The sequence below is a fragment of the Amblyomma mixtum genome, chromosome 3 (assembly GCF_055824585.1).
Source record: "Amblyomma mixtum isolate Tamu chromosome 3, ASM5582458v1, whole genome shotgun sequence".
NCBI classification, from domain to species: domain Eukaryota; kingdom Metazoa; phylum Arthropoda; class Arachnida; order Ixodida; family Ixodidae; genus Amblyomma; species Amblyomma mixtum.
This window is the reverse complement of record NC_143014.1, coordinates 216170687-216195986: the sequence shown is the minus strand read 5'-3', so window position 1 is coordinate 216195986 and position 25300 is coordinate 216170687. Positions and strand designations below refer to the sequence as shown.

At 53.0% G+C, this 25300-nt stretch overlaps 1 protein-coding gene across 2 annotated transcripts in view; it reads right to left on the bottom strand.

Annotated features, from left to right (window-relative positions):
* LOC149353663 (LIM domain only protein 3) overlaps window positions 1–22478 on the bottom strand; it is a 170277-nt gene extending 147799 nt beyond the window's left edge. Inside the window, exon 1 of one of the 2 annotated variants that reach the window (XM_089582707.1) lies at window positions 22293–22478. The gene's annotated coding sequence lies outside the window, so the exon portion shown is untranslated. The remainder of the gene's footprint in view (window positions 1–22292) is intronic. The other variant, XM_089582706.1, reaches the window with a different exon arrangement.
* Window positions 22479–25300: the final 2822 nt, after the last annotated feature.

The following is a 25300-nucleotide window of genomic DNA, read 5'->3' as shown; positions in this document are numbered from 1 at the left end:
CAGCACATCGTATCAACTTTCTAAAGCATCGCATTCATGCAAACGGCGATAGTGCTCTAGGAAAGCGCGTCGCATCAACGCGTCAGACGGGGGTGAGGTCGCGAAAGACAAGTCTACATTCGTGGTGAGTGAAACAGGTTTGGAGGTGACCCTCCTCCTTCCTGTGGTAGGTATACAATACCCCCAACCGGATAACAAAGCAGACTGGGCTTAAGATGGGGGGCGGTAGGCTGGACCCCTCCGCCGCGTGCAATGGGTCGCCATCCAGCCAGATTTGATGAGGTACATGTAAGCAGTAGCGTATCGGGTCCACGAGATACGCTAGGAAATGCGATGCGTTACTGTCGCATCCATGTAAACCCCGCTTGGGATTTGTCGCATCGTGATAGTCCGACGCACAATGCGCCGACAGCGAAGGTGACGCACGAAGTAGCTTTTCACGTAAGTGTCAGGTAACTGGGAAACCGAGTGCAGGCAGGCTGCTGCTTCTAATTATTACTATATCATAATAATTATTTTTATTACCATCACCTGTTATCATCACCTATTTTATTACCATCATCTGTTGAAACGGCCATGACCTACGAGATCCACAGTTATCGGAGTAATGGCGATGGCACAGAACACGCGGCCGCGCGCGAAAGCGGCCCCGACAACAGGCGCGAGGAGCGCAAACAAACAAACAAAAAAAAAAAAAACACGACAGCAGCCCCACTCACCGCGACCGGCGCTCACAGTGTGTGACGTAGCGTTGCACGTGAAAACCGCGCCGAGATGCTGATTATTCTTAGAACGGGGCGTCCGGCCATTTCCTTGTTAGGCGCTCGCGCGCACACAGAAAGAAGAAGGCGCTCCATGACACGCTGCGTCTCGAGCCAAACCAGGTCACACCCGCGCGCAGAACAAAGCGCGGCCCGAGATGGGCACGGCCCTCCATCTCCCCCTCTCCCAAGAACAAAAGAGAACGGCCTCGCGAGGAAGCTCTCTATATACAGTGCCGGCGAGCTCCTATTAGGCACCTGTGCTCGGCCTGTAAGTATGGGTACGAGGGGGGGGGGGGGGGGGGGGGAGGCGCAGCAGATGACGTCTTCCGCGCGCTGTACAGAAACGCCACTTGCTCGTAACGAGTTTTAATACGCGCGCGCGGAGGAGGACGCCGTGGAACGCCTGGCGCCGGATTCGGCACTTGATTAACACGCCGACGGCTACACCAGCTTCTTCGTTCCTCAGCTATACTAGTCTATAACCCTCGAGACAACGTATGAACTTCACGGGGCTCCCATGAGAAACGAGTTCGAGCGAAGAAATGAGCGTTGATTAACGCGCGCATACTTCCATTTCTCGTTACTGCCGTTTACATTCATCACGCTGCTCCCATGACAAAACTTCTCGCAACCGCGCCCCCTCTTTCAAAACGGTTTTAAATGAAAAAAGAAAGAGGCAGAGATGAGGGCAAAGTGAAGGAGGGGCAGGCGGTGAGCTGGCGACGCCATCTACAGAGCTATTCGACGACGGAGAAAGAAAAACAAACGCGGACGGTATTAGAACCGGAGAGAGAGAGACGGAGGGACAAGAAGAAAAGACGATTGGATTGGCGGTCCGACCGTCGCTTTCTACGAATCACCTCGCATCGCGCAGCGCGCGGAGAGCGAAACAATCTTCGATGTCCGCGTTCGGCGTTCAATTACGTAGAACCGAGGCGATAGCGCGGCGCGCGCGGTGCGTTCCAATCAGGGAGTAGCATTCATCGCGTCTCCATAAGGCCCGGGTGATTGGTTCCCCAAACTGATTAATCTCGCCCGGCCATAATAGGAGCGCCAGTCGGTAACGGCGGAGGGAGAGACACGCGCGCGCATGGACGGGGCGCAAGAATAATAATAAAAAAAATTAGCAGAAATGCCCCGCGCGCACGTTGCGCATGACGCGAGGGGTATTACACGCGCGGGCGCGCGCAGCAGCAGCAGCAGCTCTACGGGGAGACGACGCTGCCCGAGAGACGGGACAGGGGAAAGAGGGGGCGGCGGCCGAATTAACGATAGAATCATCCATCAAGGGCGCCAGCTACTAATCGACGACATAACGTTAATCGATTCTCCGAGTCCCAATTAAAGGACAAAACGCGACAGACACACCACCAAGGTCCACCGCAAAATCAAGAACCGCGCCTTCCCTCCCCCGCTAGGAGGTTTCGAGCTGTTCACGGGGACAGAACGGGTCCTCATTCACACGCGCTCCATCCCCGGGGAAAGCGCGAAAGAACAGACAAGGAACACAAGACGAAGCCAGTGTACAGAAGATATCGACCGGCGGCGGCCCAGCATGCATATACGCGTCTATTATCAAACGGGACGCATTAAATAACCCCGTTCCCAAGGCTGGGGAATTAGCCGGCGGCTCCCGCGCCGCCGAGGCTCTGCGCGCAGCTGCAGCGAAGGAAAATGTGACGACGCGAGCGTATATCATAGGAACGCGTCCACACGTCTACGCGAAAATGGTCACATGCGCCGCCGCGGGGCCGGGAGCAAATTACACGCCTCGGAGAACCGCAATTAAAGGCAAACCAATCACGAATGACTCATCGACGGGGCGCAGGAGGAGTCCCACTGGAGGAGAGGTGGCGGAGGGGAGTGGAAACGCCATTAAGCGGGGGGAAAAGGAAGAACCGGCTGGCGTCTGCATGCGGCTACGGAATCGAGGAAACCGCTCTCCCTCCGTCGCACGCGCGGCGTAGCTGGTCAAGGAACTTAAGAAAGGGGTCGAATTAGATTTCAACGGCGAGCACACATCGACGAAGGGAGGCCCAGTAGAGCCCAGAAGGACGGAGACGACGCGGAGCGGGCAACAACAAAGGGCCGGATCAGCCGAAAGCGCGCAAGCAAGCGCGTGCTGCCGTGACAGCCAGCAAACGGCGGCTCTCGGCTCGTGTGCGCGCTCGCGAATTGAGGAGCTAGATGGCAGGGCGACGACAACCCCTGTCGCCTTCACGCGCGCCAGCAGTCGCGGCAGCGTGCGGGCAGCGCGGCAGCGAAGGGAGGGGAGGAACGCCGGCGACAGCCTCCCGCGGACAGGACGGACCGGGCCGTCGGCAACGCTCGCGCTGCCGCCGCCTCGCTCGAGGCGCCGTTTCTGTCGCGCGCGCTTTTGTGGCCGGCGACGGCCCGCACGGCACGCGCGGCTCGGCTGAGGGTCGAGGTGGTAAGTGCTGCGCGCGTACTCCTCCGCCGGTGACGGATGGCCTCCTCGGCGGGCGCTCGCCACACGCTGCGGTCAGTTTCGGGCGTCGCACGCTGGAGATTGCGAGTTAAATGGACGGACCACACCAGTGACGGACGAAGCAGACTCTGTCGGCCGCGCCATCTGCGCGTTTGTATCGGAAGCAGGGTGACCAGCTGCACTTTTAACACATAAACTTTCTCAAAACGGAGTCCGTGGAACACCTTTAGACCTGATCAAATCATACCTACAAAATCGAAAACAGTCCGTCTATATCGACAAGCATCAGTCTTCTTTTCTGGCGGTACAAAATGGTGTGCCTCAAGGCAGCATTCTGGGCCCGTTGCTTTTTAACATCTATATAAATGACATTGTGCACATTCATGATAAAGCGAAATTTATCATATACGCCGATGATAGCAGTATACTTATATCTGGTCACGACATAAACAAGTTAATAGAAGAGTGCAATGTAATCCTTACGAAACTAGAAAACTGGTCCTCTTCTAATTGCCTCCAAATAAACCCTACAAAGACTAAAATAATAATTTTCCGTGCAAGGAACAAGCCATTCGAACTACAACGCGCTCCTAAATACGCAGGTCAAGAAATTAAAATTGTTGACAACCACAAAATCCTTGGAGTTACTTTCTCGTCGCATCTCAGCTGGGATCAGCATGTGGAAAATATTTGTAAAAAGCTCTCTTCAGTAGCAGGTGTTCTATCACGATGTCGATGGCTTCTTCCCACTCACGTGAAAATTCAAATTTATCATGCTCTTTTCGGTTCCGTTTTGAATTACTGTAACTCTGTTTGGGCAACTACCACAAAAACAAATGTGATAAAAATACAGGTTCTGCAGAAGAAAATGATCCGCTACATTGCAAACCTTCCTTATCTCTCTCCATCACGAAGTGCCTTTATTAATTATAAAATAATTCGTTTTGAACATATGTATGTTTTTCGCATTTTGAGGTTTTTTTACCATTCTTCTCGTGCTTATAGAGATTTCCTCATACATACTGCCCATTTAAGGACCGCTTCGAATCGAACCCACACCCGAAACACCGATCCCTGGTATATTCCATATTTTCGAAATAATTATAAACTTCAAACGCTTGAACACAATTTACCGACCACTCTTAATAAGTACAAAGTTTTGGCTGGTGTTAAACAAAGTGAGTTAAAAATGTATTTTGTTAATATATAGCCTGGTTGCATTTTATGTGCCTCTGTTTGTCTGCAGGTGCCATGTATGCACAATGATTTTTTTTTTTTTGGGGGGGGGGGTCCATTCTTTGTTTTCATGCGTCTGTAAACTGCCATTGTTTTTCATTGTATTGAATCAATATGTCACTTGCCTCGTTTTGTTTGCCTGTTCTAACCTATAACTTTGTAAACCTTTTTTTTTTTTTGCGTTCTGTCGTGTACTGCCATTTGAGGTGCTTGGGCCCCGTCAAGCTGCTTTTTAGCAGCTTTTAGCCCTTGCATCTCTCTAGGATGTAACTTACATTCTCGAAAAATAAAGCGAAATGAAATGAAATGACTTCTCCGCAGCAGTTTTCGTTATCGCCTAGTTAGATTTTGAACGGCATGCTTTAACTTGAGTAGAAAACTCTGAGGAGACCAAGAAGGGCGTGACTTTGAAATAAAATTACAAAAAACTGCGACAATAAGGCGAAAAAATTTATTCCCGTGGCCGCACGCCGGCGAGTTCCGATGTAAGCCCCTGAGATTTCACGGGACTTACTTAGCGCGATATATCTGCATGTATGCGCAATTCAGTACCCTCAGTGGATCAGTGGAAGTTTTCCGTGGGATGCGAAGCCACACTTCTCGTGCGGGGCCGATTATCGTGCTGCGCGTCCTCACTGTGATGACGTCATCACCAGAGTGCAGCGCTCACGTGTTAATTGCTACTTGAACGAGCGCGTAGCGCCCAATAAAAGGTCGTTAGCCCAGCAACGCGAGTTACACATCCCAGACATTCCACTTCAGACGGCTCCGGATTAACTTGAGCAGGGCACGAATTTTGGTAACCAGCGTCGGAATCTCGACACATTAGCGCTGACGAATATCGGGTAAACCGGGCCGCTGTTCGACATTGCACCAAATATTTCGCAACTCCTTCGAGAAGGATGTATCAGCTCATGTTTCTTTAATGCGCCATACATACCGGCTTCGTAGAAGCCGGCCTGTGTGACCACAAATGACGACGTGCTTAAAAAAAAATGCCGCCGGACCTCTTGAGCACGAAGAAAGCGCTGACATTCGACGGAAACACACTTTTCTTCCGAATAATGTTTTAATAATCGCGCAACACCTGCAGTCGTGCGCTTCGCGCGGAGCCCTGTGAGCTCCTCACAGGCGTTCTTGGAAAGCCAATTAGAGAGGTTCCTTGAAGGTGCGACGCAGAAACCGCGAGTACGACACTACTGCTAAAGGCGAACGGGGAAAATTTCTCATCCGACGTCGTTAGTAGCCATTAATAACGGCTGTCATTGTCATTGAAAAGGCCCCGCAACTATCCGTTCAGCCAACATACCCAGACATGCCCTTGCTGCAGATGGCCAGATCCTTGGTCATGTAGCCGGCATCTGCTGGTTGCCTATGCGCGCTGTTTTCGGTGCTCATCGCTGCAGAACAATGCAGCGCTGAGCACGCAACAAAGCATCCGCCAGTACCGTACACCAGTGGCGTTTACCAGGGCGATTTGCTAACCTCACGAAACTTCTCGCGACGTCATCGTTCATTCCTCGTTTCGTCAATCCCTTCCTCGTAACTTCTTCCTCCTTAGGCAGGCAACACACATCACGCACGGAGCAGATGGTGGCAAGCGGATTTCGTCAGGGAGCCTCTCGCCTCATTTGCTGAAATGGTACTCTCGCCTTATTTTCCTTAACAAAAAAAAATAAAAATTGTGGCCTGTTAAGATATGGCGCGACGCAGTTAACTCAGCGAGAAGCTGCCATAGGGATCTACGCTTGGTATTTAATTTGGTTAATGCTGGGCCTTTGCTTTCCACGAGCAATACGTATACTGGTAGTAAATGCAAGTGACTTCTTTGCAAGAAGCGGCTGATTACACTGACGGTCATCCCGGATGTCGTCCCTAAACAGTTTCTCGCTGTAATAACCCCTGAAGAGGAAAAGGCGACAATTGGCGATATAAGACTGTATGGCAGGGCAATGACGCATTACAGAACAACTCGGCACATCGACCTAACCAAGAAAGCCTCGGAGAAAATGTTTGATCCCCGTGCTTTCTTCACTCTGTTTGAAGTCAGAAAGCAAGGCGCTTTATCGCCACACATTTCAAACGCGTCACCCAATACGTCCCGTGTAGCGATCCGTATCCATGCCACTGTGCGACCGTAAGTATAGTTCCCGTAGCGGAACACAGGCATGCAAGCGACGATATAATCAGTTAATGTACAGCCTCATTATACTGATTCGAGGAATCATAACCACGCGTGCTTGTTTTTCGACGCTTCTAAATGCACGTGCACAGCAGAAGACTTATATACTCAAACACGTTCTTTTTTCCGGCTCCCTCTGCCAGCACTCCGTAAGTGAGACAGTTCTTGGCAAAAGCTCACTTCATTAAATCTACCAAAAGTTTAGCAGTCCAGTTTTATTAACAGCCGCTACTCTGTTCACCGAGATTATTATAAGCCAACCAATGTGTGTGCTCGCGAAAGCTGCTCATGAAGTAAGCTCATAACAGTAAACACAGCGTTCTCGTAACGTATTCAATCAATCTGCGGAACTGCTGCACTGAATGTAGCCGAGCACTGCCGCGAATCATTCATTTCATCTTTTCATCCCTAAGCATGCTTCCTTGTAGAGCTTCTGCATTCATCCCTCGTCGCTAAAGCAATATTCCAGGCCGCCAGCATAGTGCCAATTACATTCCGAGTTCGTCCTTGGGCATTCGGCGTGTCCAAAAGTGCATTGCCACGATTTCCTTGTCTCGACCCAAAAACAAAAGGCTGCTGTTTTCTTTTTTCCTCCACAGACCAAAACCTGACCCTTTCGATTTGCTACAAAGCTGCAATAAAGACACGACTCAACATAAGGCAAACGGTTGGGTAAAATTTTGTCCCCTTCGCTCACCTTTAGCTGTCTATATGATTGTGCTCAGTGGTATTTTAAATGGCGACCACCGCGTACACAATCATGCTAAAAATCTCAAGAAACTAGAACACGTGGTGTTAATGCAAACGAATGCCGATTCCCAGACAGCTGCGTGCCGTCTGATGAGGCCGCCCTCTGCAGGATTGTGAACGCAGCACATATAAGGTTGTGGCAGTTAAGTCCGCCTGTAGACAAACATAGCTTACCGAACAAGCGGCGTTTTTATACTACAGGGTGTTAAAAGTGGGACTTTCAGTATTTTTAAAACAAAGAGCGCTACAAAAAAGTTGTTTTCGTACGCGAAATATGCGGCCATGGTGGACGCAAACTGTGCGGACAATTGTCATCGTGATTACAAATGCAATAACTGAGTTTTTGTTCACCGCATTGGGCATGCATGTATTGAAAACTTCGAGACAATGGCATTTGATGACTGTTCCATTTTGTGCAGTTTTAGTAACGCGCCAGTGTCCTGACATATGCTTGTCTAAAATTACAGTCTAATCCGTCGAATTACGCTTGCGAGATCGCGGCACTCAGTATGAAGCTCCACCCTGGTGTGGTGCAGCTGTAGCGTATATGACGCTCCGTCTGACTCCACAGCTGCGTCACACCAAGGAGGTGTGACGCAGCTGCACAATCATATAGGTGCCTCGTGCCTAGCGCCGCGATCTTGCAAGCGTAATTTTAGACAAGCATATGTCAGGACACAGGCGCGTTACTAAAACTGTACAAAATGGAACAGTCATCAAATGCCACTATCTCCAAGTTTCCAATGCAAACGTGCATGCTAACTGGAGTGAATAAAAAGTTCATTATTGAATTTAGTTAATTACTGATATTTAGATGAAAATTACCCTCACAGTTTGAGTCCGCCTGGCCGCATATGACATGTAGAAGAACAGCTTTTGTGTAGCGCTGCGTATTTTTTTTTTAATCCAGAAAGTCTAACATTGAACCCCATATGACGACCGCGCGTCATCATCCCAACTCCTTTACGGTGCCATTCCGCGTTCGTTTTCGTAAAGTGTATCGCTCTCCCCGCTGAGGGACTCCTATCCCCAGGAATAGCGGCCATACTTGGCAAAACCAGGCTCCGCTGCACCAGCTGCCGCGTTCTGCGCATTTTCGCGCATGAAAGCCCAACGGACACACGAGAACGACAGTCGCGCGCATACGATGCCGCAGCGCAGCTGCTCACAGCGAGGCCACCGCCGCGCCAGGCCAACGCGGGCTCAACGAGGACATTCGACAGACATCGATCGATCGGTAACGTCGCGGATGAACCCGTTCTCGTTACAAACGAATACAATATCGCGGCCCAATCCATCACATCGAGTCGTGCTACAGTTCAGAGCGCCGAGAGTGATGCGGGACTCGCGCGCTCGCTGCCGACAGATGGCTCTGCGTCCTGTAGGCGCAGCAGGATCAGATACTGGATGCACCCATGCTCGCTGCGGCAGGCAACTGGTACGGCTCTCCGAGCGTCGAGCGCCTGGACACAAGCAACGCATCTTGCCCCGCATTTTGTGAAGCCTTGCAACAGTAAACGGTTGCTCGAAAACCCAAACACGACGCCACTGCGAGAGTTTCCAGCAGTGCGTCACCCTCAGGGACAGCAACATGGGAACGCAGCAGTGACACGGAAAGGTTCCCTGCTGCAGTCCTCCATTACAGAGTTGAGAACTGCTGAAACTTTGCACCGCGAGCTCAAATGGCCCGATTACTAGCTTCCAGCGATGCGAGAGACCGTGGCCCTTTTTTCACAAGTTACAGGCGCGATTCCTGGAGCGGCTCATATAGTTTAAGGGGACACTTAGGACAAACCGAATTTGGCCTGTATCGATGGGGTACAGCGCTCCAATCACAGAGACCACTCTAGCCGAAAGGGGGGCTTTTTTAAGCTACAGAAAAGACAAACAAAAAGCGAAGCACAAGTGTCGCCATCACCGGCCGATTTCACAAGTAAAATGTGTGCGTCCGCACCTATTTTCTTGTGCGGATCCCGGAGGCTAGGCTACACCGCCATTCACTTCATAATGGCGGCAACGCATGCTTTTCGGTAAGGACGTCACGAGTTTGCATCGACCGGCGGGAAGGTTTTCAAATCCAATTTTGTCGGCGATAAATGCGTCTTTTGCTTCCATAGAAACATCAACATAGCCAGAAAGAGCCAGGGAATAAATTTTTAATGAGAACTATAACTGTCTGCAGTTGTCTTAAGAGACCTGGGGGCATTTGCGCGCTCTCACCTGATGACAGCCGGGTGAGAGCATATACAGACAGCATCTATACTGACACCCGGTGACAGTAGATGCTGCCACAGTGGCGCTGTATGTGCGGGTGCACACCTGCTACTACGCAGGCGCAGTTGCCTCCCTGTGCAAGTGCCTCCAGTACAGCAACTACAATGCGTCCGGCTGTGCTAGTACTACATTTAGTGATTCGGAGAAATCACATCGCCTGATAAATGCACCTGTATAAACAAGCCAGCATGCAAAAAGAACCCTGCAAATAAAATTCTGCACACGCACAAACTTAGCTACAACACGAGTAGTCCTGGTACCGTTTGACCTCATCAAAAGGTGACCAGTGCGTGGCGCTGGACACACTGAGGCATGCAGACACCTTACTGCTTTCTTTCGGCTGCTCACGAGACAATCAAGCAGGAAACAACAGTAGGCTAGAACTCATTGGGCCACGGTCCACGACGTCCAGTATTAATCCGCTGGCCAGCACAACGGTGAAAGATATCAGATTTTTGGTGACTACTATGTCAAACAAGCCAGAGGAATCAAACTTCTTGAGCTTATAATTTCTTGTGGTGGTTAGCTTCTTGTTTAGATAACAAGAAAAGCATTACGAACGGACCAGATGTTTTCTCGCGGCAGATTTCTGTGTAGGGGCTCCTAAACGTGCCCGGAGCTTCAGTGCGGACTTGAACTGTAACTGACCATAGCCTATCGGGATCACCGCTGCGCTGTCGAAATTCTCCCCGAATTAACTTGTCCCAGCCCACCGCACACGACCGTTCCTGCTTCGAGGTCCCACCCGCACAGCCGAGAATCAAGGAGCGGACACGATGCACAAAGCAACGACAAAACTAGCTCGACCCTGCCTGCTCGACACGTGGCCGGAGAACCGCTTCGGCTGCAGCGACGAATTCCGACACGACGCTCGGCGACATGGGTGGTGCGCGTTCCTGCCGGAGAGGGCTTCGCAGGGGGGCCCCCACCGCGACAAAAACGGACGGGGGGCGGGCTCCCAAAACGGGACACCGAGGTCCTTACTCGCCCCCGCGCTCGCCCTCCCTTCCACTTCTCCTCCTCCCCCTCCTCCTTTTCCCATTGTTCCTCCCCGCAAATGCGAGCCAAATGGGGGAAAGGGGACGATCTCCTCTTGAAAAGGACGCGCGCGCACGCGCTCTGTTCGGCCGGCACACACTCGCTCCAGAGCCCGGCTCAGAATATGGCGCGAAACTGAATGGTTAGGGGAGAGCCGATAAACGTCCCCGCGGCAGAGAACAGGGATTCCGAGAAGCAGCAAAACGGACGGGGAACGGAGCCTAGCGACACGGCACGGAGATGGGAGAAAATGGCACACGCAGGAGCGGACGGACGGCTGCGGAGGCTTGGGCAACGAGGTTGTGTCCGCGCCATTTGGTCCGAGCGGCACGCTCCCCCCTCCTCCTCTTGTTGAGGACTCCTCAAGGAGGAGGACAAGAGGACTGAAAGCGGATAGCCGCTGGAAACGAAAACTATGGGGGATTTTGGAAGGATTGTTTACAAACTTCGAAAAAACGTTCGCAAAATAATTGGGGTGAAATATTTTGTAAATATTTTTTTCCAGTGATCTTACGAGCGCGTCTCTCGCACCCTGGCACTGGCAATTGCGCGGAACAGATCTCGCAAATATCGATTACATTCACAGAACCGACGACATGAACGCGCTTTGCCGACTGATCACCGAGGCTATTCGGGAACGACAGCCGCCCAGTGCCACAGTTCTGCGGCTACGGGAATCACGCCGGGGCCCGCTCGGGCCCGGCGTGTCGTATTTATGGGGCTTCTTTTCAACGGACGGTGAGCCGATAAATCTGCCCCAACGGTCCCTCGATCGGCGTATCGAACTGTGCTCCCTGAGATCGGCGGAATTTCGCCCGAGCGTCGCCTCGCATAGAAATGGTCGATTACCGATCAAACCCCGCTGCTCTTGCTCGAGACAAGCGCTCGGTTTCTGTACTCGGAGTGCGCAACGGAAAGACTCGTTATTAGCCTACTCTGAGAGCTGTTTCTCTTTGCTGGCCAATTATGAAAATAGAAGTTACGACTGGCCGCAGTGTCATGTACAGTGCTGGTCGAAATGCCCCAGGCCAGATGGTCTGCTTTAGGGTCTTGTAGTGGGACATTCCTTCCCACCGAAAGATCATAACACGTGGTGCGTGACAAGTAACTTTTTTTTTTTTCGCATGTCTGATGGCCCTGGTAGCTTCGGAACTTCGGTCTGCGAACTTTCGACCAACCCTGTACACTCAGTGCAGGTGAAAAAGTACGTTTCTGCACGCCGAATTAAACGCCGCTGCGTTCCATCCAAGGGTTGCCTGAAACGTACGACACAGTCTGAACGCCGCCAACGCGCGCATAGCAACAACAAAAACGAAAAAGAGGCAGCAGACACGCGCATCGATGTGACAGCCAGACGCGGATGACCATGAGACAAGCGATGACTCATAATAAAGAGCGCAGGGAGGGAGAAACGATCTGATCGACTCGCATGCGGAGTAATCAAGCACGGGGAATGCAGGCTCCTCGGAACGCGCTAATGGGAAAGCGGTCGTCGCTCGTGGGTTTCCACTGCTATTCCAGCACAAGCAGGCAAACCCGCGCGAGGCCAGAAAACGAGTTCACGGTCCCCGTCTAATGGACAGCGCGATAGCAGCGGCGCCCAAAGCGACGCGGCGTCCGTGACGCTACACTCGGGACCCTCGGCTCCTTCGCGCGGCGAATACTAAAGCGATTGATCGCACGCGACCAGGGCGGGACCCTGCGACGACTGAAGCGCGCCCGTACAGCCTTTGTAAAAAAATAAACGTACCCAGGGTTTTGTTTCCGGACCATGCAGTGTGAACCAGTTTACATCGTCAGTGTTCGAAATCTCTGGAAAAGCGAAAGTTTCGCTCCCACCCCTCCCAATATCAGGCCTTTTGGCTGCGCTAGAAAACCCCATTAAGCGGCTTAAGAGGAAACCTATTGGGCTGCACATATCTTACGGCGGCTGGACGTCGAACGGACACGTCTATCTAGCTAAGTATAAACTCCGCCAACGAACCGGAGCTGAGCGCTCATGGGGAAAACTCGAGATGAGCATTAAGATCGGGAAAGTAAAACTAGTCAGCCTGTAAGCGGGGCTGCGGCGCTGTCCGTACACACATAACGCGGTGACAGCTTCGACTCACGGTCAGCGCCGCTAGGCCACACGCTCGTACCGCGTTAGACGTGTCTGTGCCCGCCTGCTGTATGAAAATGAAACCGAAGGGGTTGACGAATCGAACACACCCAGCCACGCATTCTTACAGCAGCCCCAGTTTCGGATACAAAAAAGCCTCCGTGTATAGCGCACGGCCTGAAAGCTAGTTTATTCTGGAAATACCGCCTGATAATCGACCATGTTGCCGACCGTGCCCAAGCGCCCCCGTGCCCCCTCCAGCGCTCCTAGTGGATCGCAGCTGATAGGGACAACTTCCGGGCACCCTGCGGTAGGTGCACTACCGGGAAACTGTCATATCCTACGGACTTCACCCACGCGAAGGACCCACGTGGGCTCCGTATAACGGCTCTCCCTATAAACTAAGGTACGGTACGGCTCCTCAAGAACGAAGGTGCATATATGCCCCTCAAAGGAGGCACTCCAGCCAATGGCGTCGCGCGATTGTCACGGCGTCCCCTTGCACCTTCTAGCGTGAATTCGCAGGGGACATGGCATGAGCAAAGGGATGAACCTAACCGGATTAACCACGACGTCATGACAATCGATTAACGCCATCGGAAGGGAGGCCTCCTTTGAGGCGCATTTTCCTCTTCGCTGTTGAGTTGTACCCGACTATAACCGTTCACTGCCTTCAGCTGCGTCTAAGCCGACGCAGGAGATGTCCCCGCTTTGGAATTTCTGCAGCAACCAGACCTGGAGCCGTATACAGTATATACATTTCCTTTCCATCCTAGACTCTGTCATTAGTCGCTTCTCCCAGTGACACAGGTCATCAGAGAATACGTCACGCCGGTCGCGACAGAAACGCGCCCTTGATCCTGTGTCGGAATGGCGGACCGGCACCGACGCCCACAAATTACGGAGCACGAGGGCACATTTGACACGCCAGCTGAGTTTTATAGCCGCTAATCCAGTCTCGGTAATGAGACTGGGCGTCGTTTGTGCGATGAATTTGCACAGCGTGTGATGCGTGTGGCTCAGCCGGATTGGATGCGGCGGCATGACGGTGGATATAGCAGCGTCACCGCGACTAACCGGTTGTGTTAGTGATTGGACGTTTGCTTCGCCACGTGCCGTTGCTTTCGTCACACTGACGTCACTGTCCAATGGAATGGATAGTTGCAGAATGCGGCCCCTGGTACCTGTTGGCGCACAATTCTTTGTAGTCGCCTACAAAAAACGGAACGATGATGTCGGTGTCGAGTTTCAGTTCTTGATGTGCAAGACCAATACGATAGAAAACACGTTAGCGCCACAAAGCGGTGAACACTAGCGACGGTAAATACGGCAGGTGTTCCTGTAGCCGCTAGGGCGAACTTTGCAGCCACACAAGAACACATGCGTGCCTCTTGGTTCTGGCGCCAGCGAGAGAGCGCGTGCATCGCCAAGAAAAAAAGAGGCAGGCGCTAGCGGAGAAACAATAACCTTCCTCGGCGGCCGCGACCACTGAAGTCCCGCGACGAGTTGGTCCGATCAACACGTGGCGACATCGGCTCCGCAGACGGCGCACCTGTTGCGGCCATCGCGACGGCGGCGGCAGCAGCAGCAGGCCACAAAACAGCAGGCGCGGCGGCGACATCGTGGCGAAAAAGAGGAACGCAATTGCCGCAGCCGCGCTCTGCGCAGCGGCTCAAACACCAGAAACCCCACCCCCTCCCCCCCTTTTTGGGCCGCCACACGCTAGTCCAAAGCGGCGACACGGACGGCGTGCGCAGTCGGAGAATTACCCGGCCATGTCCGACTGGGCGGCGACGGCGACCCGTTACACCGCTGGCTCACGGGGGCGAGCCGCGTCGCAGAGCGGCGGCGCCCACGCGGCGCCCCAGAAACACGTCACTTTGTGAAAGACCAGGGGCTGTACTTTGCAAAGATACTTTGCAAATTGAAAATTCGTATACAGAGAATAATATTCCCCGAAAAAAGAACGAAAGTGACGTTCTGAAATAAAGATTGAAAAAAGTCGTACGAATTTTCGAAAAACACAAACCCAAAAGTCCAGCCCCTACTCATGAGCCAGTGCGGAATAAAGTTGAGCCGCGGCATGAGCGTTGCTTCAGCAGATGTTTATATCGAGGGGATGTCTCCAGTGCCATGCGAGGTGTCGCATGCGCTTTACCCAGAACCCACCGCGGTGGCTTATAGTGACTCCGACCTTAGGCTACTCAGCCCAAAGGCGTGAGATCGAACCCCGGCCGAGGCGGCCGCATTTCGACGGCTGTGAAATGCGAGAACGCCCGCGTGCTGTGTGATGTCAGGGCGCGTTAAAGAACCCCAGGAGGTAGAAATTAATGAAGAGCCCTAACTTACGGCGAGTTTCTTAGCCTACAAGCAGTTTTGGGACGTTAAACCTTATATACCATACACCATGCTTTAACAAGAGCGACGACACTTATATCTGACGGTTGGCAAATTAATCAGTAACTTGGTGAGAGGTTTAAATAAGACAACATTACGTTGCTTTAAGCTCCATCAAACGTGATGGAGAACCATTATACCTGAATCTAAATGGCAAACTCACCTTGTAATGTGTCCGGCGACTCAACACCACGTTATCAAAAATAAGGAAATTTAGAATAGGGGGACCCTATCGGTTAGGGGGCTAGGGGGAAAGCGGGGCGCCAGTACGCATGCGCAGGGCAATAACTCGAGGGGCGTTATTCCTCTGCTCATGCGCGCTGGCGCCCCGCTATTTCCCTAGCCCCCTAATCGGATTGGCAACTCCTTCGCACCCGTATTTTCTGGCGCCACACTGGAAGTCAGCGGCTGAAATATCCTGGGATGAAGTGATTGGCTCGCTTCTGTTGCTTCCGCAGTCGAGATGGCCCAGCTAAAGTGCCAACCAATCGCACAAATCAGTGTGAACCGGTTTCACAGTTGGACCCCCGATTTGCTGCCGCCAGCTGGAAAGAGTGCACTACTTAAGCACGCTCGCCGTAAGTACAGAAACGAGGCAGCAGCGTTCGTCCCACCCCTTACCCTGCCCACTCACGTGCGCTCAGAGAAGAACGAACCAACGTAATACAATGTCTAAGGTATGTAAAAAAGAAGAAGCCCCAAAGGGTTCCGAAGGCTTGCCTACTCCTATCTTCTTATTAGACAGTTTTGCAATAGGGTGACCATATCGGTGGGGGTTAGGGAAATAGGGGGGGGGGGGGGGGGGGTCAGTGCGTATGTGCAGAACGCTAACCCATGGGGCGCTAGCGTTCTGCGCATGCGTGCACTGGGGCTCCTCTATTCCCTTATCCCCCTAACCAACAGAGTCACCTTATTCTGAAGGTCCGTATTACTGCACCCGAACTAGCTTCGCCATTATGGAAAAGTTGCTAAAAGTAAGAATACTAATAACAGCAACAATATCGCTACCAAACGCTGTTGCCCTAATTTTCTTCCAAATGAGACAGCATTGCAGGTCTCACTGTCGGCGAAGCTGAGACGCGAGTACTGTGTTTCTGTGAACTACACTGCGCTGTGCCGCCAGCCACCTAGGGGTTCGACGGACACGGCACAACGGGCGCTCCCCGTGTTCCTTGCCTCGGTGCGCCCAGCGTCCTCATCCCAGACAGTGCGTGCTATGTGTTTCGCCGGCAGAACGCGGACGCTCATGCCTCGGGATCAAACGGCGCGAAAGCTCAACACGTCCCGCTAAAGGACTGGTTCAGATGCAAGCGACCGAGCGAATTGAGCGGTTGAGCGGTGCGTCGCGGCGAAGAATTACAACGTGCTGGAACCTAGTCGCTCCCGCCGCTCGAGCCCGCCGCGACGACTCGAAACAGGTTTTAGCGCCGCGGCGGCAGGAATCGCTAGCGTTTTCGCTTGCATGTGCAATAGGCTTTGAAGCTGCATGCTACTTCGACCGCTTTCTATGTTCTGTAACATGAACGCTGTTGCGCGTACTCAGGACAACTTTTTGCAGGTGTCCACTACGAACGCAACGTCATGACTTCCGAACGTGTGCGCAGTTCTCACGCTCTCTTCAGTCGTGCCGTAGAGGTCTGTCTGGGAGCCAGAGTGGAAGCTTGCGCGAGTTGGTGACGGTTCATTTGCCACATACCGATGAAGAGACACGGACACAGGACACAGCGCCCGTCCTGTATGCCTTCCTGTGTCCGTGTTTCTTTAGCGCTATATGGCAAGTCAACTGTCTGGGAGCCCGCGCACTGCACTCGTAGCTTCGACTGCGAGGCCCCACAAAGTGCGGCGCAGCTCAAGGACGTGCCTTGCGGGATCTACCGTGAGGCCGCTCGGCTTCCTTCGACCCGCACTTTGTTTCGGGGCATTGCAAAGGAACGCGGAAGGGAAGTGCGCCGTCTCGACAACGTCACCGCTGCCCTTCGTCTGTTTCGCGAGCCATCCCGTTGCGTTTGCAATGCGTCAGGCAGTACAACCATCTCTCACACCCTTTCGCCAGCGCCCTCCCCAAACCCATTACCATTCTGACTGAACTGCTCGGACGTCACTGTCACCTGCGTCTCTTGCGTCTGCTGTCCCGTTAGTGCAACCGTTATCAATTCTTCCCAGAGTGACGAACGCGAGTTTCCAAACAGCCACGACAGAGCCAGGCCTGATGTGGCCGGGCATGCCGCTCATTGTGAAGCCTCGCAGCTAGTCGATGGATCAAGCTAGCTGAGCCAGCCGGCATTAGTTGTGAAGTATGCGGATAACAGTCCACCAGGGTTAGCGATTATTTCCCTCCTAAGTGGGGCCACATGCGCGGGAGAATCTCTACCCCCTTCCGTACCCCACCCTCCACCAAAGCAATAATGCCCTCGTCGCTATATATGAGCGACCTGCAGGTAAACAGAACAAAGCGCAAAATAAAGGTCGTCATGCGGGCCATGTTTTCGAGAACTGTTTGTAAGTTAAATACTTAAGGCCGTGGAATCCATGGAATGGCCATGGAATCCCAACAGGTTGCAAGTACTAAACGCACCGCTGTTACACCTGGGAATTGGGTATTCGTACAACACGCCTTAGCATTAGAGTACAATAAATACTTCTTACAGCGAAGCTACCAAAAACAGTTCACTAAAGCCAGCGCAAAAAAACTGACACGGACTTGCAGATGGGGAAGTACCATGTAAGTACGCCTCGTTAAACGAAAAACAAGAAAAAAAGACATGATAACACACTAAACCAGTCACGACTTCATTACAGTGCTTTCCGGCCCAATTTAAGCGCTTGAATGTAGCTTCGCTGGCTGCAAGAGGCGTCCCGTGACACTGTGGTCGATCAACAATATTTTATGTGCTCTAGCTATAGTAACGCAGAACGTGGGCGTCTACTCTGACTGGAGAGACGGGCACAAACAGCCGGTGCGCGAACAAAGCACTTAATCGTGTCGCCCACGCTGAGCAACATAATACCCACCAATAAAGATTTATTTCATATACAGTAATTACTCGCCATACGTGTGAAGGCCAATAGCACTTCCCGATGACGCACCAGCCCACGCCCAGCTACGCACTTCCCCTCTCTATTACTGCCGCCCAATCTCTCATTTTTAATATATGCCCCACATGTATCTATTCCACTTTCACTCAACCACGCCTTCTTCCCCGCTGACTGTTGGCGCTGAGGTGCCAGCCCTAAACGATGCGGTTACGGCGACTGGCAACTTTCCCTCTTTCAGTTTTCTTTTATAAGACAAACCAACCCAAACCAGTTGCCGGTCAAGGGAGGAAAAAAGCATTACCCATTCCTTTCGCTGCTCTTAAGCGAAATTGAGCGCTCATAGTAGTTGCGTAGGAAAGGGGCCGAACTGTGTAACACTACTTAAAGCGTCCACATCAGTGGTAAGATTCGCAAATTTACCGCAGACATCACGCAATGCCGTTCCCTCGTATGCGAAGCCCTCACTCCTTCTCTTTCTTCTTTTTTTTTTTTTTTGGGGGGGGGGGGGGGGGATTTGATCATAATTTTCGATCATCACCTCACCACACAACAAGCTACACAATATAGCATTTTTTTTTTTCACAAACACCGACCACGTGACGGTGTGCATTAGCACTGAGCGCGGCTGTGGTCAGACGGAGGGGGAATGATGAAAATGCGCGTGTGTTCTTAGAACGCAGCTAGAGGAGACAACGCTCCTAGACTCAGTTGTATCTTCTCAGAAAGCGCCTGTGCGACCACCAAGAATTGTTTCGTCACAAATATTTCAGGCGCGCAAGCTGTGCAGAGCGAGCCCAGAAAAAAGGAAACGAGCACTTTGTGAACAGTGAGCTATATGCAGAACAAACTGAAACCGAACAAATAATATCGACACGTGTTTCAAGAACACGGCGATCGAATGCAGCCAGGATGCGTTTCCTCGGAGACACTCGGGAAATGCGTCTGACGCACGACACCTTCAAACCCCCTCTGCGAGTACAAAACGATAAAATTAATTATAAAATGCATAAAACAAGCTTCGTTCTGGAGCCATGTCATTCTTAAACGGGGGAAGGAGGGAACGCCGTAGCCACATTTCTCGATCTCGAGGGACTTTTTTATCCGGACAGACGCAGCCGCTCGTGTTTCGCTCTCTTCTGACAACTCTAGTCAGCTCCTGGCTGTATTCGAAGGCTCTTCAAACCACTGTACTCCGTCGTACACTGGCTGCACAAGTGGCGGGAACGCCGTATAGGCATCATGACGGCGTCGCGGCTTACCTCGGCTCAGAGGTACGCGCATGCGGCCTTGGAGGTCGGGAGAGGACGCTCGTCGGCATCGCAGCCACCTTGTGAAAGGCGGCATTGACGAACGGCCTCCCAGACCGCGTGCGCGCAAAACCATCCGAAACCCAGTCGCATACGGCTGCCTGCGTGCGCAAGCCGCTAGACTTCGTCGCAGCTTCAACGCTATAACTTGCCACTTGTGTGTGCGCGCGCGCGCGAGTACGTTCACGATACTACAAGCCGCTTCCGATAGCCGCTAACTGTACAGGGGGCAAAACGCTTGTCTAGAACACGATCTGGGCATGATTCGGGCGGAACACGCGATATCTAGCGATAACATTTGCTCAAAAGTGGTGTGGATGTAAGCGTGTGCAGTTAAACTCGTAGTATTTCACCGTCATTTTTTGCCTTCCTGGTCGCAGCGGCTCTGGGAGCTGCAGAACCCACAGTTCCGTCGTTCTAGGCATGTATTTTGCCCTCTGTACGTTGCAGTTCTCGCGCAGAGACCGGGTAAAATCCAACTAGCGCAGTCTCGTCTACGAATAGGCTGCAGCAGCCTTCTGCGATACGTTTCAAGAAAATATGCACAGGGGTGGCATGCCCCGTTATCACGCCAGGTCAGTTTGGCAAGGCTACTGACGGAGATTCTCATAATAGGCCAAGACCCCGGACACCCTCTTAGGACGTGTGCACAAATCGCCGGCTGTTGTAAAGGTAAAATGCCAAAAGGGATACTCCGCCTGCGTGCTTTATAGAACCTCGAGGACATATTTCACTGAGTACTTGCCAAACAAATTGACTACGAGTGGACACGTTCCAAGCCTTCCGTGATGTTCTTAAGCGCATATATACTCTCCTTGTCCCCGTGGTCTCGACACAGTTACTGAGTCAGATCAGCAGTTATGCCTAGTCCACGCGACGCCTGCGACACAAACCGAACGCATTTAGGAAACGCCAAAAGCGACACTAAGACGTTCCCCCTCCCCCACTTCCTTTTTTTACCTTAGTTACAAAATCCCCCCAGGATTCCCCAGAGCGTGCGCTGGCATCTCTTGTCTTCAAGCACGTGCACAAAACGTCCCACCGACTCCAACGCTATGGTGCAATGTAGATTTTTACGTTAACCTTCTTTTCTCTCCTTGCAGCCGGAAAGTGATACAGTCAGGACAAGGACTTTTGTCGTCGCCGCTGTTGTCGACGATGATGACGATGGAGTGCCGACAGCGCTCCGACCAGCGGAAAACAAAGAGGCTCAACGCCCAGCTCCCCCATCTCGTCGGGCGCAGAGACCGCGGCGGTAACCGCGCGTCTAGGGTAGGCACACAGAGGAGGGAGGCTGGCGGGGCTAGGCAAGGCAAGAGCGATTAAACCGGAAATGGACGTTAATTAGCGGGGGGGCAAGCTGGATGCACGGCGCGCAGGCTGGCCGGGTGCGTCCGATTCCAGCGACGGAGGGGGTCGGCCGCGAGGAGGCCCGCCGCCGCCGGCCCGGTCGTTTCTCCGGCTCCCTTTGTGCGGGAGGCAGCAGCGCTCTCGGCGGCTGGCCCCCATTTCGCGGCCCCCCTCCTCTTTCTTTTCCATGACCCTTCTTTTGTTTTGCTGCCTCCCTCGCCGTAGCCACTCCCGCCAGCGCGCGCGCGGCCCGACTGGGCCGCCCGCCTGCCGCCGAGAGGGCGAGAGAAAGAGACCTCGAATCGACGAAACCAGTTTTTCAAAGAGCAGCACCAACGCAAACAAAACGGCGCACGGACGTGTACGCGCGTACAAATGCGAAAAAGAAAAAAATAAAAATTAACGCAGTCCGTCGCCGGCGAAGGAAAGACGCAAAAGCGAAAAAGAATGCATTGAAACGAGGAAAAACGAACGCGTCGAAACGACAAGACACACGGAGTGCGGCGCGTAAGGAACGCGCACGAGTGTACACACAACGCGTGCGCGGCATGCGCGTCGGCGCCTCCCCAGATCCCCGCGCGAGGCGAAGTTGGCCCACGCTGAACAGGATGTGCCGCAGCAGCATGTAGGTCCGGCGATTCTGTCGCACACCATTCTTCCAAGTCGCGTTAAATAAAACAAAGCAGCAACCGGGCCTTGTGACGCGCGCGAACGCTGCGAGGTGCGTCGCGGCGATGTCACCTGTGCGATGGGCAAGGCAAATAGGTGCGCGAGTGGCGAAACGCCGACAAACAAGAACCGGGCGAGGCGGCGCGGTGAACAAAATGAGCGGGAGACTCGGAACATCTGCAGGACGGCCGGCGGCGCGTTCTCTCCAGGAGAGTCCAAATCGCGTGACGCACGCCTTTGCACATGCACGGAGGATTTCGAAAGGAAGGAAAGACTGCCTCGACCACGCAATTCACTCGCTCACTGATCTTACGAAATTCGCGGGGGAAGCGGCGCGGCTCACGCTGAAGCGAGCGGGCGCCGGGTTCGGGCGACCGCGATACCTAAGCGAGCGGCCTACCTGCGGCTGGGGGCCTTCGCGATCAAGAAATGCGCGCCCGCCGCGAAAAGAACCAAAGGCGAGCGGCAGCTACAATCAATAAGCACAACAAACACGCCTCGGCTAACGATCAAGTCAATAGGTGTAGCCGGCCGACGCAGACAAGCACAATCAATACGCGAACCCGAAAAGAAAGGCGCAGCAGGCCGCACCGAAGTGCGTTTTCGAGAGCGGCGGCGTCCGTTCGTAGGTGCACGACGCGACGACGGCGCTCGTTGTGCATCTTCAGACAGGACCCGCAAAGCAGCCTTGCCGGCTTTTATCCGACGCTGCGCGTCGAGAGAAATGGGTTCTACTCACTGTTGTGGGTTCCGCGTCGGCGTCCAATGATCGTAATCCTAAGCGGCTACCACGGACGACAATGGAATGGGCTCTCGATGCTGGGCGACAAAGCCGCGAGCTAGCATGAGCGAAGCGACCACACGCACTGTGCGCCCGGTCGTTGCATCGCGGACCAACGCGTCGCCTCGCGGCCTCACCGGAAGTCCTTCGCCCGCATGGGAGAGAGGAAACTGCTGTGACGTCGGGGAAGTGCGCGTGCGACGCGCCGCGGCGATCGCCTGAGGCTCGCCGACCGCGAAACGCCGAACGCATGCTCGGCGCGACTAGCGTCGCTGGGCGCCGTCGCATTCGCGCCGAAACAGCGCCGTTGTCGTTGTTTAGAACACGGTGGAATGTGCATTTTTTATTTCAGTTTGACTAAATGACTTTCACTGTTTGTGTGATATGTTTGACCACGCTACGCCTTTTACACTGCCTGCGCGACACGGGCTGAGAACGACACGGGCTGCTCGGCACGGGCTACGCGGAACGGGCTACGGGGCGCAGGCTGCGCTGCACGGGCTACGCGGCTCGGGCTACGGGGAACGGGCTACGCGGCACGGGCTACGGGGAACGGGCTGCGCGGAATGGGCTACGGGGCACGGGCTACGCGGCACGGGCTACGCGGAACAGGCTACGCGGAACGGGCTAGCGGCACATGCTACGCGGCACGGGCTGTGCTGCACGGGCTACGGGGAACGGGCTACGCGGCACGGGCTACGCGGCACGGGCTGCGCTTCACGGGCTGCGTTTCACGGGCTTTGCGGCACGGGCTGCGCTGCACGGGCTACGCGGCACGGGCTGCGCGGAACAGGCTGTGCGGAACAGGCTACGGGGCATGGGCTACGCGGCACATGCTACGCGGCACGGGCTGTGCTGCACGGGTACGCGGCACTGGCTACGGGGAACAGGCTACGGGGAACAGGCTACGGGGAACAGGCTACGGGGAACAGGCTACAGGGAACGGGCTACGGGGAACGGGCTACGGGGAACGGGCTACTCAGCACGGGCTACGCGGAAAGGGGTGCGCGGAACGGGCTACGCGGCACGGGCTACGTGGCACGGGCTACGCGGCACGGGCTACGCAGAACGCTACGGGGTACGGGCTACGCGGAACGGGCTATGGACACAGGGTGTTCATGGGATCGCGGGCGCTCGATTTTGACAGCGAGTTCTCCTAAGCGGGAAACCTTCGGCAAAAGGCTGTCAAGAGGGCAAACGGAAAATATAGCACAGCGCGACAATTTTGTCCCCTCGACTTTCTTACCACTGGCATTTGTAGCCCCTGATAGATTCACAGATTCATATTTAACGGCCCTGCACTGTAGGATACCTCATAGAGTGGGGCAGGGAGATGAAGTTAAGGTGCAGTAACCAGTACTTTGACTAGATGTAAAAGCTGTTTCAGAATGACGGCGAATGAATTTTAAAGTCGTCGCCATGTTTGTTTAGAAAAAAGAGAAAGAAAATCAAGCCGCGCGCTACAAGGCGCCCTCACAATTTGAGATCTTCGCACTGTGCACTTGCAAAGCTCTGGCGAGGAGCAATTCACCGCATCACATACGCGCCGGTGTACTGCATCGTCATCGCGGCTACGAGCCTTAGATAAGGGAGCGAGGTTTGGCATTTTGCGTTCTTCGGCAAATGCCAAAATAGGCATGTGATTATTGAAAGCATACTGGGGCCTCAGGTGAAGTGGCTGTCGTCGCACAAAAAGAAAGTAAAAAAAAAAGAAGCCAATGGTGTGCGCTCTGCCACGTAGATCCTTTCGCAGACGGTTGCGCAAATCAGCGCTACAAACGACAAAAGCAGGAGGTATAGCCGCAGCCGGCTGCGAGCCACGAAAAGACAGGCAGCGCTATCAGTTTGGCCACGCATGCCCACACTCCGTCGTCTCGAACCGGGCGTTATATCGCTAGACGTCGCGCACGTAGCTCCGAGCGGCAAGGAGCACGCAGTTCGGCCGTTCTAAACATGCATTTTGCCCTCTGTACTATTTGAGCTATTGCTCCTCTAGCTTACACGCCTCTGCAGACAGGGAAGTATCATCTCCTCGTTGTATTCTAGCTAAGCACTGTTTCTTCACTCATCACCTACTTAGAGCAGTTAGTCGCTTAACTGTGCTAATCAAATGCATGTAGGGTACTGACACGAAACCGCGAATGGGCGTCCAGAAGAAGTATGTTTTGGCTTCCGCGACGATTGAGCGGCTGTTCTATCGCTGCCGTCAACGCGCAGACTACGTGATGCCCGCCCTCGCGCTCAACGCGACACCTCAACCTAGCCCTTGGAAATAAACTTCCATTTCCGCTTTTGTCAGCCGGCTATCTAATTTAATCTGATTGGTTGGTAGGCTCAACATCCTTGCCCAGCGAAGTATGGCTGCTGAGGCTACCCGACCTTCTTTAAAGTTGTACTATTAGTCAGTTATAAAATTTTTTCCTCTGTCATCGCTAAGTAATAGTAACCAATGTTTAATCCTTGTACAACACCGATGATTTTAATACTTCTATAAAATTCAGCTAAAAACAATTTCCCTGTACCTTGAGCTTGGCGCATGAAGGCCGCAGTTGCCTATGTGCCATAGAAACCAACTCAACACACAATGCTATCTCATTTAACTTCAGCCACTCTTTTAATGAAGGTAGGCGTTTTTTGTCGAAGCGCAGCTCCAAGCATTACCATTTACTCAGTAATTACTGGCAAATAAATTGTTTAGGATCACAAAAATACCAAAATAAATTTTTTAATGACTCGACCTCAGATAATTGTTACATTATCAGTTAAAAAAGTCAGTATTTAAATGGTCGAAAATAATATTCGCCGAAGAAAAAAAAAACGAAAGTAGCGTCCTGAAATAAAACCCCCCAAAAAGTACGCCGAACTTTGAAAAAATAAAAGTCGAGAATTCCAGCTCCTATTTACGACCAACGAATTGCACGTCCAATATTTTCTGCTCTGTTTCATCGCGCTGCAGTTGCTGCAGT